Here is a 15,681-nt window from a genome sequence, read left to right as displayed (position 1 = left end):
GGCCCTTCACTTTGTGACCTGTTCTCCAGGCCCTTCACTTTGTGACCTGTTCTCCCGGCCCTTCACTGTGTGACCTGTTCTCCAGGACCTCCACTGTGTGACCTGTTCTCCAGGCCCTTCACTTTGTGACCTGTTCTCCAGGCCCTTCACTGTGTGACCTGTTCTCCAGGCCCTTCACTGTGACGTGTTCTCCAGGCCCTTCACTGTGTGACCTGTTCTCCAGGCGCTTCACTGTTTGACCTGTTCTCCAGGCCCTTCACTTTGTGACCTGTTCTCCTGGCCCTTCACTGTGTGACCTGTTCTCCAGGCCCTTCACTGTGTGACCTGTTCTCCAGGCCCTTCACTGTGTGACCTGTTCTCCAGGCCCTTCACTGTGTGACCTGTTCTCCAGGCCCTTCACTGTGTGACCTGTTCTCCAGTCTCTTTACTGTGTGACCTGTTCTCCAGGCCCTTCACTGTGTGACCTGTTCTCCAGGCCCTTCACTCTGTGACCTGTTCTCCAGGCCCTTCACTCTGTGACCTGTTCTCCAGGCCCTTCACTGTTTGACCTGCTCTCCAGGCCCTTCACTTTGTGACCTGTTCTCCAGGTCCTCCACTGTGTGACCTGTTCTCCAGGCCCTTCACTTTGTGACCTGTTCTCCAGGCCCTTCACTGTGTGACCTGTTCTCCAGGCCCTTCACTGTGACGTGTTCTCCAGGCCCTTCACTGTGTGACCTGTTCTCCAGGCCCTTCACTGTGTGACGTGTTCTCCAGGCCCTTCACTGTGTGACCTGTTCTCCAGGCCCTTCACTGTGTGACCTGTTCTCCAGGCCCTTCACTGTGTGACCTGTTCTCCAGGCCCTTCACTGTGTGACCTGTTCTCCAGGCCCTTCACTGTGTGACCTGTTCTCCAGGCCCTTCACTGTGTGACCAGTTCTCCAGGCCCTCCAATGTCTGACCTTTTCTCCTGGCCCTTCACTGTCTGACCTGTTCTCCAGGCCCTTCACTGTGTGACCTGTTCTCCAGGCCATTCACTGTGTGACCTGTTCTCCAGGCCCTTCACTGTGTGACCTGTTCTCCAGGCCCTCCACTGTGTGACCTGTTCTCCAGGCCCTTCACTTTGTGACCTGTTCTCCAGGCCCTTCACTGTGTGACCTGTTCTCCAGGCCCTTCACTGTGACGTGTTCTCCAGGCCCTTCACTGTGTGACCTGTTCTCCAGGCCCTTCACTGTGTGACGTGTTCTCCAGGCCCTTCACTATGTGTCCTGTTCTCCAGGCCCTTCACTGTGTGACCTGTTCTCCAGGCCCTCCACTGTCCGACCTTGTCTCCCGGCCTTTCACTGTCTGACCTGTTCTCCAGGCCCTTCACTTTGTGACCTGTTCTCCAGGCCCTTCACTTTGTGACCTGTTCTCCCGGCCCTTCACTGTGTGACCTGTTCTCCAGGACCTCCACTGTGTGACCTGTTCTCCAGGCCCTTCACTGTGTGACCTGTTCGCAAGGCCTTTCACTATGTGACCTGATCTCCAGGCCCTTCACTGTGTGACCTGTTCTCCAGACACTTAACTGTGTGACCTGCTCTCCAGGCCCTTCACTGTGTGACCTGTTTCCAGCCCCTTCACTTTGTGACCTGTTCTCCAGACCCTTCAATGTGTGACCTGTTCTCCAGGACCTTCAATGTGTGACCTGTTCTCCAGTCCCTTTACTGTGTGACCTGTTCTCCAGGCCCTTCACTCTGTGACCTGTTCTCCAGGCCCTTCACTCTGTGACCTGTTCTCCAGGCCCTTCACTGTGTGATCTGTTCTCCAGGCCCTTCACTGTGTGACCTGTTCTCCAGGCCCTTCACTGTGTGACCTGTTCTCTAGGCCCTTCAATTTGTGACTTGTTCTCCAGGCCCTTCACTGTGTGACCTGTTCTCCAGGCGCTTCACTGTTTGACCTGTTCTCCAGGCCCTTCACTTTGTGACCTGTTCTCCTGGCCCTTCACTGTGTGACCTGTTCTCCAGGCCCTTCACTGTGTGACCTGTTCTCCAGGCCCTTCACTGTGTGACCTGTTCTCCAGGCCCTTCACTGTGTGACCTGTTCTCCAGGCCCTTCACTGTGTGACCTGTTCTCCAGTCTCTTTACTGTGTGACCTGTTCTCCAGGCCCTTCACTGTGTGACCTGTTCTCCAGGCCCTTCACTCTGTGACCTGTTCTCCAGGCCCTTCACTCTGTGACCTGTTCTCCAGGCCCTTCACTGTTTGACCTGCTCTCCAGGCCCTTCACTTTGTGACCTGTTCTCCAGGCCCTCCACTGTGTGACCTGTTCTCCAGGCCCTTCACTTTGTGACCTGTTCTCCAGGCCCTTCACTGTGTGACCTGTTCTCCAGGCCCTTCACTGTGACGTGTTCTCCAGGCCCTTCACTGTGTGACCTGTTCTCCAGGCCCTTCACTGTGTGACGTGTTCTCCAGGCCCTTCACTGTGTGACCTGTTCTCCAGGCCCTTCACTGTGTGACCTGTTCTCCAGGCCCTTCACTGTGTGACCTGTTCTCCAGGCCCTTCACTATGTGTCCTGTTCTCCAGGCCCTTCACTGTGTGACCTGTTCTCCAGGCCCTCCACTGTCCGACCTTGTCTCCCGGCCTTTCACTGTGTGACCTGTTCTCCAGGCCCTTCACTGTGTGACCTGTTCTCCAGGCCCTTCACTTTGTGACCTGTTCTCCAGGCCCTTCACTTTGTGACCTGTTCTCCCGGCCCTTCACTGTGTGACCTGTTCTCCAGGACCTCCACTGTGTGACCTGTTCTCCAGGCCCTTCACTTTGTGACCTGTTCTCCAGGCCCTTCACTGTGTGACCTGTTCTCCAGGCCCTTCACTGTGACGTGTTCTCCAGGCCCTTCACTGTGTGACCTGTTCTCCAGGCGCTTCACTGTTTGACCTGTTCTCCAGGCCCTTCACTTTGTGACCTGTTCTCCTGGCCCTTCACTGTGTGACCTGTTCTCCAGGCCCTTCACTGTGTGACCTGTTCTCCAGGCCCTTCACTGTGTGACCTGTTCTCCAGGCCCTTCACTGTGTGACCTGTTCTCCAGGCCCTTCACTGTGTGACCTGTTCTCCAGTCTCTTTACTGTGTGACCTGTTCTCCTGGCCCTTCACTGTGTGACCTGTTCTCCAGGCCCTTCACTCTGTGACCTGTTCTCCAGGCCCTTCACTCTGTGACCTGTTCTCCAGGCCCTTCACTGTTTGACCTGCTCTCCAGGCCCTTCACTTTGTGACCTGTTCTCCAGGCCCTCCACTGTGTGACCTGTTCTCCAGGCCCTTCACTTTGTGACCTGTTCTCCAGGCCCTTCACTGTGTGACCTGTTCTCCAGGCCCTTCACTGTGACGTGTTCTCCAGGCCCTTCACTGTGTGACCTGTTCTCCAGGCCCTTCACTGTGTGACGTGTTCTCCAGGCCCTTCACTGTGTGACCTGTTCTCCAGGCCCTTCACTGTGTGACCTGTTCTCCAGGCCCTTCACTGTGTGACCTGTTCTCCAGGCCCTTCACTATGTGTCCTGTTCTCCAGGCCCTTCACTGTGTGACCTGTTCTCCAGGCCCTCCACTGTCCGACCTTGTCTCCCGGCCTTTCACTGTGTGACCTGTTCTCCAGGCCCTTCACTGTGTGACCTGTTCTCCAGGCCCTTCACTTTGTGACCTGTTCTCCAGGCCCTTCACTTTGTGACCTGTTCTCCCGGCCCTTCACTGTGTGACCTGTTCTCCAGGACCTCCACTGTGTGACCTGTTCTCCAGGCCCTTCACTGTGTGACCTGTTCGCAAGGCCTTTCACTATGTGACCTGTTCTCCAGGCCCTTCACTGTGTGACCTGTTCTCCAGACACTTAACTGTGTGACCTGCTCTCCAGGCCCTTCACTGTGTGACCTGTTTCCAGCCCCTTCACTTTGTGAGCTGTTCTCCAGACCCTTCAATGTGTGACCTGTTCGCCAGGCCCTTCGCTGCGTGACCTGTTCTCCAGGCCCTACACTTTGTGACCTGTTCTCCAGGCCCTTCACTGTGACGTGTTCTCCAGGCCCTTCACTGTGTGACCTGTTCTCCAGGCCCTGCATTGTGTGACCTGTTCTCCATGCCCTTCACTGTGTAACGTGTTCTCCAGGCCATTCACTGTGTGACCTGTTCTCCAGGCCCTTCACTGTGTGACCTGTTCTCCAGGCCCTTCACTGTGTGACCTGTTCTCCAGTCTCTTTACTGTATGACCTGTTCTCCAGGCCATTCTCTGTGTGACCTGTTCTCCTGGCCCTTCACTGTGTGACCTGTTCTCCAGGCCCTTCACTGTGTGACATGTTCTCGAGGCCCTTCACTGTATGACCTGTTCTCTAGGCCCTTCAATTTGTGACCTGTTCTCCAGGGGCTTCACTGTGTGACCTGTTCTCTAGGCCCTTCAATTTGTGACATGTTCTCCAGGCCCTTCACTGTGTGACCTGTTCTCCAGACCCTTCACTCTGTGACCTGTTCTCCTGGCCCTTCACTATGTGACCTGTTCTCCAGGCCCTTCACGGTTCGACCTGTTCTCCAGGCCCTTCACTTTGTGACCTGTTCTCCAGGCCCTTCACTGGGTGACCTGTTCTCCTAGCCCTTCACTTTGTGACCTGTTCTCCAGGCCCTACGCTGTGTGACCTGTTCTCCAGGCCCTTCACTGTGTGACCTGTTCTCCAGGCGCTTCACTGTTTGACGTGTTCTCCAGGCCCTTCAATTTGTGACCTGTTCTCCTGGCCCTTCACTGTGTGACCTGTTCTCCAGGCCCTTCACTGTGTGACCTGTTCTCCAGGCCCTTCACTGTGTGACCTGTTCTCCAGGCCCTTCACTGTGTGACCTGTTCTCCAGGCCCTTCATTGTGTGACCTGTTCTCCAGTCTCTTTACTGTATGACCTGTTCTCCAGGCCCTTCTCTGTGTGACCTGTTCTCCTGGCCCTTCACTGTGTGACCTGTTCTCCAGGCCCTTCACTGTGTGACCTGTTCTGTAGGCCCTTCAATTTGTGACCTGTTCTCCAGGCCCTTCACTGTGTGACCTGTTCTCCAGGCCCTTCACTCTGTGACCTGTTCTCCAGGCCCTTCACTGTTTGACCTGCTCTCCAGGCCCTTCACTTTGTGACCTGTTCTCCGTGCCCTACACTGTGTGACCTGTTCTCCAGGCCCTTCACTGTGTGACCTGTTCTCCAGGCCCTTCATTGTTTGACCTGTTCTCCAGGCCCTTCACTGTTTGACCTGTTCTCCAGGCCCTTCACTGTTTGACCTGTTCTCCGGGCCCTTCATTGTGTGACCTGTTCTCCAGGCCCTTCACTTTGTGACCTGTTCTCCAGGCCCTTCACTTTGTGACCTGTACTCCAGGCCCTTCACTGTGTGGTCTGTTCTCCAGGCCCTTCACTGTGTGACCTGTTCACCTGGCCCTTCATTTGTGACCTGTTCTCCAGGCCCTTCATTGTGTGACCTGTTCTCCGGGCCCTTCACTGTGTGACATGTTCTCCTGGCCCTTCACTTTGTGACCTGTTCTCCAGGCCCGTCACTTTGTGACCTGTACTCCAGGCCCTTCACTGTGTGGTCTGTTCCCAAGGCACTTCACTGTGTGACCTGTTCTCCTGGCCCTTCACTTTGTTACCTGTTCTCCAGGCCATTCACTGTGTGACCTGTTCTCCAGGCCCTTCACTGTGTGACCAGTTGTCCAGGCCCTCCACTGTCTGACCTTTTCTCCAGGAACTTCACTGTCTGACCTGTTCTCCAGGCCCTTCACTGTGTGACCTGTTCTCCAGTCCATTCTCTGTGTGACCTGTTCTCCAGGCCCTTCACTGTGTGACCTGTTCCCCAGGCCCTCCACTGTGTGACCTGTTCTCCAGGCCCTTCACTTTGTGACCTGTTCTCCAGGCCCTTCAATGTGTGACCTGTTCTCCAGGCCCTTCACTGTGACGTGTTCTCCAGGCCCTTCACTGTGTGACCTGTTCTCCAGACCCTTCATTGTGTGACCTGTTCTTCAGGCCCTTCACTGTGTAACCTGTTCCCCAGGCCCTTCACTGTGTGACCTGTTCTCCAGGCCCTTCACTGTGTGACCTGTTCTCCAGTCTCTTTACTGTATGACCTGTTCTCCAGGCCCTTCTCTGTGTGACCTGTTCTCCTGGCCCTTCACTGTGTGACCTGTTCTCCAGGCCCTTCACTGTGTGACCTGTTCTCCAGGCCCTTCACTGTGTGACCTGTTCTCTAGGCCCTTCAATTTGTAACCTGTTCTCCAGGCCCTTCACTGTGTGACCTGTTCTCCAGGCCCTTCACTCTGTGACCTGTTCTCCAGGCCCATCACAATGTGACCTGTTCTCCAGGCCCTTCACTTTTTGACCTGTTCTCCAGGCCCTTCACTTTGTGACCTGTTCTCCAGGCCCTTCACTGTGTGACCTGTTCTCCAGGCCCTTTACTGTGTGACCTGTTCTCCAGGCCCTTCACTGTGTGACCATTTCTCCAGGCCCTTCGCTGCGTGACCTGTTCTCCAGTCCCTTCACTTTGTGACCTGTTCTACAGGCCATTCACTGTGTGACGTGTTCTCCAGGCCCCTCACTGTGTGACATGTTCTCCAGGCCCTTCACTGTGTGACGTGTTCTCCAGTCCCTTTACTGTGTGACCTGTTCTCCAGGCCCTTCACTGTGTGACCTGTTCTCCAGGCCCTTCACTGTGTGACCTGTTCTCCAGGCCCTTCACTGTGTGACCTGTTCTCCAGGCCCTTCACTGTGTGAGCTGTTCTCCAGTCCCTTTACTGTGTGACCTGTTCTCCAGGCCCTTCACTGTGTGACCTGTTCTCCAGGCCCTTCACTGTGTGACCTGTTCTCCAGTCCCTTTACTGTGTGACCTGTTCTCCAGGCCCTTCACTGTGTGACCTGTTCTCCAGGCCCTTCACTGTGTGACCTGTTCTCCAGGCCCTTCACTGTGTGACCTGTTCTCCAGGCCCTTCACTGTGTGACCTGTTCTCCAGGCCCTTCACTGTGTGACCAGTTCTCCAGGCCCTCCAATGTCTGACCTTTTCTCCAGGCCCTTCACTGTCTGACCTGTTCTCCAGGCCCTTCACTGTGTGACCTGTTCTCCAGGCCATTCACTGTGTGACCTGTTCTCCAGGCCCTTCACTGTGTGACCTGTTCTCCAGGCCCTCCACTGTGTGACCTGTTCTCCAGGCCCTTCACTTTGTGACCTGTTCTCCAGGCCCTTCACTGTGTGACCTGTTCTCCAGGCCCTTCACTGTGACGTGTTCTCCAGGCCCTTCACTGTGTGACCTGTTCTCCAGGCCCTTCACTGTGTGACGTGTTCTCCAGGCCCTTCACTGTGTGACCTGTTCTCCAGGCCCTTCACTGTGTGACCTGTTCTCCAGGCCCTTCACTGTGTGACCTGTTCTCCAGGCCCTTCACTATGTGTCCTGTTCTCCAGGCCCTTCACTGTGTGACCTGTTCTCCAGGCCCTCCACTGTCCGACCTTGTCTCCCGGCCTTTCACTGTCTGACCTGTTCTCCAGGCCCTTCACTTTGTGACCTGTTCTCCAGGCCCTTCACTTTGTGACCTGTTCTCCCGGCCCTTCACTGTGTGACCTGTTCTCCAGGACCTTCACTGTGTGACCTGTTCTCCAGGCCCTTCACTGTGTGACCTGTTCGCAAGGCCTTTCACTATGTGACCTATTCTCCAGGCCCTTCACTGTGTGACCTGTTCTCCAGACACTTAACTGTGTGACCTGCTCTCCAGTCCCTTCACTGTGTGACCTGTTTCCAGCCCCTTCACTTTGTGACCTGTTCTCCAGACCCTTCAATGTGTGACCTGTTCTCCAGGACCTTCAATGTGTGACCTGTTCTCCAGTCCCTTTACTGTGTGACCTGTTCTCCAGGCCCTTCACTGTGTGACCTGTTCTCCAGGCCCTTCACTGTGTGATCTGTTCTCCAGGCCCTTCACTGTGTGACCTGTTCTCCAGGCCCTTCACTGTGTGACCTGTTCTCTAGGCCCTTCAATTTGTGACTTGTTCTCCAGGCCCTTCACTGTGTGACCTGTTCTCCAGGCGCTTCACTGTTTGACCTGTTCTCCAGGCCCTTCACTTTGTGACTCTCTTCTCCTGGCCCTTCACTGTGTGACCTGTTCTCCAGGCCCTTCACTGTGTGACCTGTTCTCCAGGCCCTTCACTGTGTGACCTGTTCTCCAGGCCCTTCACTGTGTGACCTGTTCTCCAGGCCCTTCACTGTGTGACCTGTTCACCAGTCTCTTTACTGTATGACCTGTTCTCCAGGCCCTTCTCTGTGTGACCTGTTCTCCTTGCCCTTCACTGTGTGACCTGTTCTCCAGGCACTTCACTGTGTGACCTGTTCTCCAGGCCCTTCACTCTGTGACCTGTTCTCCAGGCCCTTCACTCTGTGACCTGTTCTCCAGGCCCTTCACTGTTTGACCTGCTCTCCAGGCCCTTCACTTTGTGACCTGTTCTCCAGGCCCTCCACTGTGTGGCCTGTTCTCCAGGCCCTTCACTTTGTGACCTGTTCTCCAGGCCCTTCACTGTGTGACCTGTTCTCCAGGCCCTTCACTGTGACGTGTTCTCCAGGCCCTTCACTGTGTGACCTGTTCTCCAGGCCCTTCACTCTGTGACGTGTTCTCCAGGCCCTTCACTGTGTGACCTGTTCTCCAGGCCCTTCACTGTGTGACCTGTTCTCCAGGCCCTTCACTGTGTGACCTGTTCTCCAGGCCCTTCACTATGTGTCCTGTTCTCCAGGCCCTTCACTGTGTGACCTGTTCTCCAGGCCCTCCACTGTCCGACCTTGTCTCCCGGCCTTTCACTGTGTGACCTGTTCTCCAGGCCCTTCACTGTGTGACCTGTTCTCCAGGCCCTTCACTTTGTGACCTGTTCTCCAGGCCCTTCACTTTGTGACCTGTTCTCCCGGCCCTTCACTGTGTGACCTGTTCTCCAAGACCTCCACTGTGTGACCTGTTCTCCAGGCCCTTCACTGTGTGACCTGTTCGCAAGGCCTTTCACTATGTGACCTGTTCTCCAGGCCCTTCACTGTGTGACCTGTTCTCCAGACACTTAACTGTGTGACCTGCTCTCCAGGCCCTTCACTGTGTGACCTGTTTCCAGCCCCTTCACTTTGTGACCTGTTCTCCAGACCCTTCAATGTGTGACCTGTTCTCCAGGCCCTTCGCTGCGTGACCTGTTCTCCAGGCCCTCCACTTTGTGACCTGTTCTCCAGGCCCTTCACTGTGACGTGTTCTCCAGGCCCTTCACTGTGTGACCTGTTCTCCAGGCCCTGCATTGTGTGACCTGTTCTCCAGGCCCTTCACTGTGTAACGTGTTCTCCAGGCCATTCACTGTGTGACCTGTTCTCCAGGCCCTTCACTGTGTGACCTGTTCTCCAGGCCCTTCACTGTGTGACCTGTTCTCCAGTCTCTTTACTGTATGACCTGTTCTCCAGGCCATTCTCTGTGTGACCTGTTCTCCTGGCCCTTCACAGTGTGACCTGTTCTCCAGGTCCTTCACTGTGTGACATGTTCTCGAGGCCCTTCACTGTATGACCTGTTCTCTAGGCCCTTCAATTTGTGACCTGTTCTCCAGGGGCTTCACTGTGTGACCTGTTCTCTAGGCCCATCAATTTGTGACATGTTCTCCAGGCCCTTCACTGTGTGACCTGTTCTCCAGACCCTTCACTCTGTGACCTGTTCTCCTGGCCCTTCACTATGTGACCTGTTCTCCAGGCCCTTCACGGTTCGACCTGTTCTCCAGGCCCTTCACTTTGTGACCTCTTCTCCAGGCCCTTCACTGGGTGACCTGTTCTCCTGGCCCTTCACTTTGTGACCTGTTCTCCAGGCCCTACGCTGTGTGACCTGTTCTCCAGGCCCTTCACTGTGTGACCTGTTCTCCAGGCCATTCACTGTGTGACCTGTTCTCCCGGCCATTCACTGTGTGACCTGTTCGCAAGGCCCTTCACTGTGTGACCTGTTCTCGAGGCCCTTCACTGTGTGACCTGTTCGCCAGACACTTCACTGTGTAACCTGCTCTCCAGGCCCTTCACTGTGTGACCTGTTTCCAGCCCCTTCACTTTGTGACCTGTTCTCCAGACCCTTCAATGTGTGACCTGTTCTCCAGGACCTTCACTGTGTGACCTGTTCTCCAGTCCCTTTACTGTGTGACCTGTTCTCCAGGCCCTTCACTGTGTGACCTGTTCTCCAGGCCCTTCACTGTGTGACCTGTTCTCCAGGAACTTCACTGTGTGACGTGTTCTCCAGACCCTTCACTGTATGACCTGTTCTCTAGGCCATACATTTTGTGACCTGTTCTCCAGGCCCTTCACTGTGTGACCTGTTCTCCAGGCCCTTCACTCTGTGACCTGTTCTCCAGGCCCTTCACTCTGTGACCTGTTCTCCAGGCCCTTCCCTGTTTGACCTGCTCTCCAGGCCCTTCACTTTGTGACCTGTTCTCCGTGCCCTACACTGTGTGACCTGTTCTCCAGGCCCTTCACTGTGTGACCTGTTCTCCAGGCCCTTCACTGTTTGACCTGTTCTCCAGGCCCTTCACTGTTTGACCTGTTCTCCAGGCCCTTCACTGTTTGACCTGTTCTCCGGGCCCTTCACTGTGTGACATGTTCTCCAGGCCCTTCACTTTGTGACCTGTTCTCCAGGCCCTTCGCTTTGTGACCTGTACTCCAGGCCCTTCACTGTGTGGTCTGTTCTCCAGGCCCTTCACTGTGTGACCTGTTCTCCTGGCCCTTCACTTTGTGACCTGTTCTCCAGGCCCTTCACTGTGTGACCTGTTCTCCGGGCCCTTCACTGTGTGACATGTTCTCCAGGCCCTTCACTTTGTGACCTGTTCTCCAGGCCCTTCACTTTGTGACCTGTACTCCAGGCCCTTCACTGTGTGGTCTGTTCTCCAGGCCCTTCACTGTGTGACCTGTTCTCCTGGCCCTTCACTTTGTGACCTGTTCTCCAGGCCATTCACTGTGTGACCTGTTCTCCAGGCCCTTCACTGTGTGACCAGTTGTCCAGGCTCTCCACTGTCTGACCTTTTCTCCAGGCCCTTCACTGTCTGTCCTGTTCTCCAGGCCCTTCACTGTGTGACCTGTTCTCCAGTCCATTCACTGTGTGACCTGTTCTCCAGGCCCTTCACTGTGTGACCTGTTCCCCAGGCCCTCCACTGTGTGACCTGTTCTCCAGGCCCTTCACTTTGTGACCTGTTCTCCAGGCCCTTCACTGTGTGACCTGTTCTCCAGGCCCTTCACTGTGACGTGTTCTCCAGGCCCTTCACTGTGTGACCTGTTCTCCAGACCCTTCACTGTGTGACCTGTTCTCCAGGCCCTTCACTGTGTGACCTGTTCTCCAGGCCCTTCACTGTGTGACCTGTTCTCCAGTCTCTTTACCGTATGACCTGTTCTCCAGGCCCTTCTCTGTGTGACCTGTTCTCCTGGCCCTTCACTGTGTGACCTGTTCTCCAGGCCCTTCACTGTGTGACCTGTTCTCCAGGCCCTTCACTGTGTGACCTGTTCTCTAGGCCCTTCAATTTGTAACCTGTTCTCCAGGCACTTCACTGTGTGACCTGTTCTCCAGGCCCTTCACTCTGTGACCTGTTCTCCAGGCCCATCACAATGTGACCTGTTCTCCAGGCCCTTCACTGTTTGACCTGTTCTCCAGGCCCTTCACTTTGTGACCAGTTCTCCAGGCCCTTCACTGTGTGACCTGTTCTCCAGTCCCTTTACTGTGTGCCCTGTTCTCCAGGCCCTTCACTGTTTGACCTGTTCACCAGGCCCTTCACTGTGTGACCTGTTCTCCAGGCCCTTCACTGTGTGACCTGTTCTCCAGGCCCTTCACTGTGTGACCATTTCTCCAGGCCCTTCGCTGCGTGACCTGTTCTCCAGTCCCTTCACTTTGTGACCTGTTCTACAGGCCATTCACTGTGTGACGTGTACTCCAGGCCCCTCACTGTGTGACCTGTTCTCCAGGCCCTTCACTGTGTGACGTGTTCTCCAGGGCCTTCACTGTGTGACCTGTTCTCCAGGCCATTCACTGTGTGACCTGTTCTCCAGGCCCTTCACTGTGTGACCTGTTCTCCAGGCCCTTCACTGTGTGACCTGTTCTCCAGGCCCTTCACTGTGTGACCTGTTCTCCAGGCCCTTCACTGTGTGACCTGTTCTCCAGGCCCTGCACTATGTGACCTGTTCTCCAGGCCCTTCACTTTGTGACCTGTTCTCCAGGCCCTTCACTCTGTGACCTGTTCTCCAGGCCCTTCACTGTGTGACCTGTTCTCCAGGCCCTTCACTGTGTGCCCTATTCTCCACGCCCTTCACTATGTGATCTGTACTCCAGGCCCTTCACTGTGTGACCTGTTCTCCAGGCCCTTCACTGTGTGACCTGTTTTCCAGGCCCTTCACTGTGTGACCTGTTCTCCAGGCCCTTCACTTTGTGACCTGTTCTCCAGGCCCTTCACTGTGTGACCTGTACTCCAGGCCCTTCAATGTGTGGCCTGTTCTCCAGGCCCTCCACTGTGTGAACTGTTCTCCAGGCCCTTCACTTTGTGACCTATTCTCCAGGCCCTTCACTGTGTGACCTGTTCTCCAGGCCCTTCACTGTGTGACCAGTTCTCCAGCCCCTCCACTGTGTGACCTGTTCTCCAGGCCCTTCATTGTCTGACCTGTACTCCAGACCCTTCACTGTCTGACCTGTTCTCCAGGCCCTTCACTGTCTGACCTGTTCTACAGGCCCTTCACCGTGTGACCTATTCTCCAGGCCCTTCACTGTGTGACCTGTTCTCCAGGCCCTTCACTGTGTGACCAGTTCTCCAGCCCCTCCACTGTGTGACCTGTTCTCCAGGCCCTTCATTGTCTGACCTGTACTCCAGACCCTTCACTGTCTGACCTGTTCTCCAGGCCCTTCACTGTCTGACCTGTTCTACAGGCCCTTCACCGTGTGACCTGTTCTCCAGGCCCTTCACTGTGTGACCTGTTCTCCAGGCCCTTCACTGTGTGACCTGTTCTCCAGGCCCTTCACTGTGTGACCAATTCTCCAGCCCCTCCACTGTGTGACCTGTTCTCCAGGCCCTTCATTGTCTGACCTGTTCTCCAGACCCTTCAATGTCTGACCTGTTCTCCAGGCCCTTCACTGTCTGACCTGTTCTCCAGGCCCTTCACCGTGCGACCTGTTCTCCAGGCCCTTCACTGTGTGACCTGTTCTCCCGGCCCTTCACTGTGTGACCGGTTTTCCAGGGCCTCCACTGTGTGACCTGTTCTCCAAGCCCTTCACTGTGTGACCTGTTCTAGAGGCCCTTCACTGTGTGACCTGTTCTCCATGCCCTTCACTGTGTGACCTGTTCTCCTGACCCTTCACAGTGTGACCTGTTCTCCAGGCCCTGCACTTTGTGACCTGTTCTCCAGGCCCTACACTTTGTGTCCTGTTCTCCAGGCCCTTGACTATGTGACCTGTTCTCCAGGCCCTTCACTGTGTGACCTGTTCTCCAGGGGCTTCACTGTGTGACCTTTTCTCCAGGCCCTTCACGTTGTGCCCTGTTCTCCAGGCCCTTGACTATATGACCTGTTCTCCAGGCCCTTCACTGTGTGGCCTGTTCTCCAGGGGCTTCACTGTGTGACCTGATCTCCAGGCCCTTGACTATGTGACCTGTTCTCCAGCCATTTCACTGTGTGACGTTTTCTCCAGACACTTCACTGTGTGACCAGCTCTCCAGGCCCTTCACTGTGTGACCTGTTTCCAGCCCCTTCACTTTGTGACCTGTTCTCCAGAACCTTCAATGTGTGACCTGCTCTCCAGGCCCTTCACTGTGTGACCTGTTCTCCAGGCCATTCACTTTGTGACCTGTTCTCCAGTCCCTTCACTGTGTGACCTGTTCTCCAGGCCCTTCACTGTGTGACCCGTTCTCCAGGCCGTTCACTGTGTGACCTGGTCTCCAGGCCCTTCACTGTGTGACCTATTCTCCAGGCCCTTTACTGTGTGACCTGTTCTCCAGGCCCTTCACTGTGTGACCTGTTCTCCAGGCCCTTCACTGTGTGACCTTTTCTCCAGGCCCTTCGCTGCGTGACCTGTTCTCCAGGCCCTTCATTTTGTGACCTGTTCTCCAGGCCCTTCACTGTGTGACGTGTTCTCCAGGCCCTTCACTGTGTATCCTGTTCTCCAGGCCCTTCACTATGTGACGTGTTCTCCAGGCCCTTCACTGTGTGACCTGTTCTCCAGGCCCTTCACTGTGTGACCAGTTCTCCAGTCAATTTACTGTGTGACCTGTTCTCCAGGCCCTTCACTGTGTGACCTGTTCTCCAGGCCCTTCACTGTGTGACCTGTTCTCCAGTCCCTTTACAGTGTGACCTGTTCTCCTGGCCCTTCACTGTGTGACCTGTTCTCTAGGCCCTTCACTGTGTGACCTGTTCTCCAGGCCCTTCACTGTGTGACCTGTTCTCCAGGCCCTTCACTGTGTGACCTGTTCTCCAGGCCCTGCACTGTGTGACCTGTTCTCCAGGCCCTTCGCTGTGTGACCTGTTCTCAAGGCCCTTCACTGTGTGACCTGTTCTCCAGGCCCTTCACTGTGTGACCTGATCTCCAGGCCCTTCACGGTGTGACCTCTTCTCCAGTCCCTTTACTGTGTGACCTGTTCTCCAGGCCCTTCACTGTGTGACCTGTTCTCCAGGCCCTTCACTTTGTGACCTGTTCTCCAGGCCATTCACTGTGTGAAATGTTCTCCAGGCCCTTCACTGTGTGACCTGTTCGCTAGGCCCTTCACTGTGTGACCTGTTCTCCAGGCCCTTCACTATGTGACCTGTTCTCCAGGCCCTTCACTTTGAGACCTGTTCTCCAGGCCCTTCACTTTGTGACCTGTTCTCCAGGCCCTTCTCTGTGTGACCTGTTCCCCAGGCCCTTCACTGTGTGACCAGTTCTCCAGTCCCTTTACTGTGTGACCTGTTCTCCTGGCCCTTCACTGTGTGACCTGTTCTCCAGGCCCTTCACTGTGTGACCTGTTCTCCAGGCCCTTCCCTGTGTGACCAGTTCTCCAGCCCCTCCACTGTGTGACCTGTTCTCCAGGCCCTTCATTGTCTGACCTGTTCTCCAGATCCTTCACTGTCTGACCTGTTCTCCAGGCCCTTCACTGTGTGACCAGTTCTCCAGCCCCTCCACTGTGTGACCTGTTCTCCAGGCCCTTCATTGTCTGACCTGTTCTCCAGACCCTTCACTGTCTGACCTGTTCTCCAGGCCCTTCACTGTCTGACCTGTTCTCCAGGCCCTTCACCGTGTGACCTGTTCTCCAGGCCCTTCACTGTGTGACCTGTTCTCCAGGCCCTTCACTGTGTGAACGGTTTTCCTGGAACTCCACTGTGTGACCTGTTCTCCAAGTCCTTCACTGTGTGACCTGTTCTACAGGCCCTTCACTGTGTGACCTGTTCTCCATGCTCTTCACTGTGTGACCTGTTCTCCTGACCCTTCACAGTGTGACCTGTTCTCCAGGCCCTGCACTTTGTGACCTGTTCTCCAGGCCCTTCACTTTGTGTCCTGTTCTCCAGGCCTTTGACTATGTGACCTGTTCTCCAGGCCCTTCACTGTGTGACCTGTTCTCCAGGGGCTTCACTGTGTGACCTGTTCTCCAGGCCCTTCACTTTGTGTCCTGTTCTCCAGGCCCTTGACTATATGACCTGTTCTCCAGGCCCTACACTGTGTGACCTGTTCTCTAGGGGCTTCACTGTGTGACCTGATCTCCAGGC

Source organism: Scyliorhinus torazame, chromosome 3, assembly GCF_047496885.1.
Source record: "Scyliorhinus torazame isolate Kashiwa2021f chromosome 3, sScyTor2.1, whole genome shotgun sequence".
Taxonomy (NCBI): Eukaryota; Metazoa; Chordata; class Chondrichthyes; order Carcharhiniformes; family Scyliorhinidae; genus Scyliorhinus; species Scyliorhinus torazame.
Note: the sequence above shows the minus strand (reverse complement) of the source record.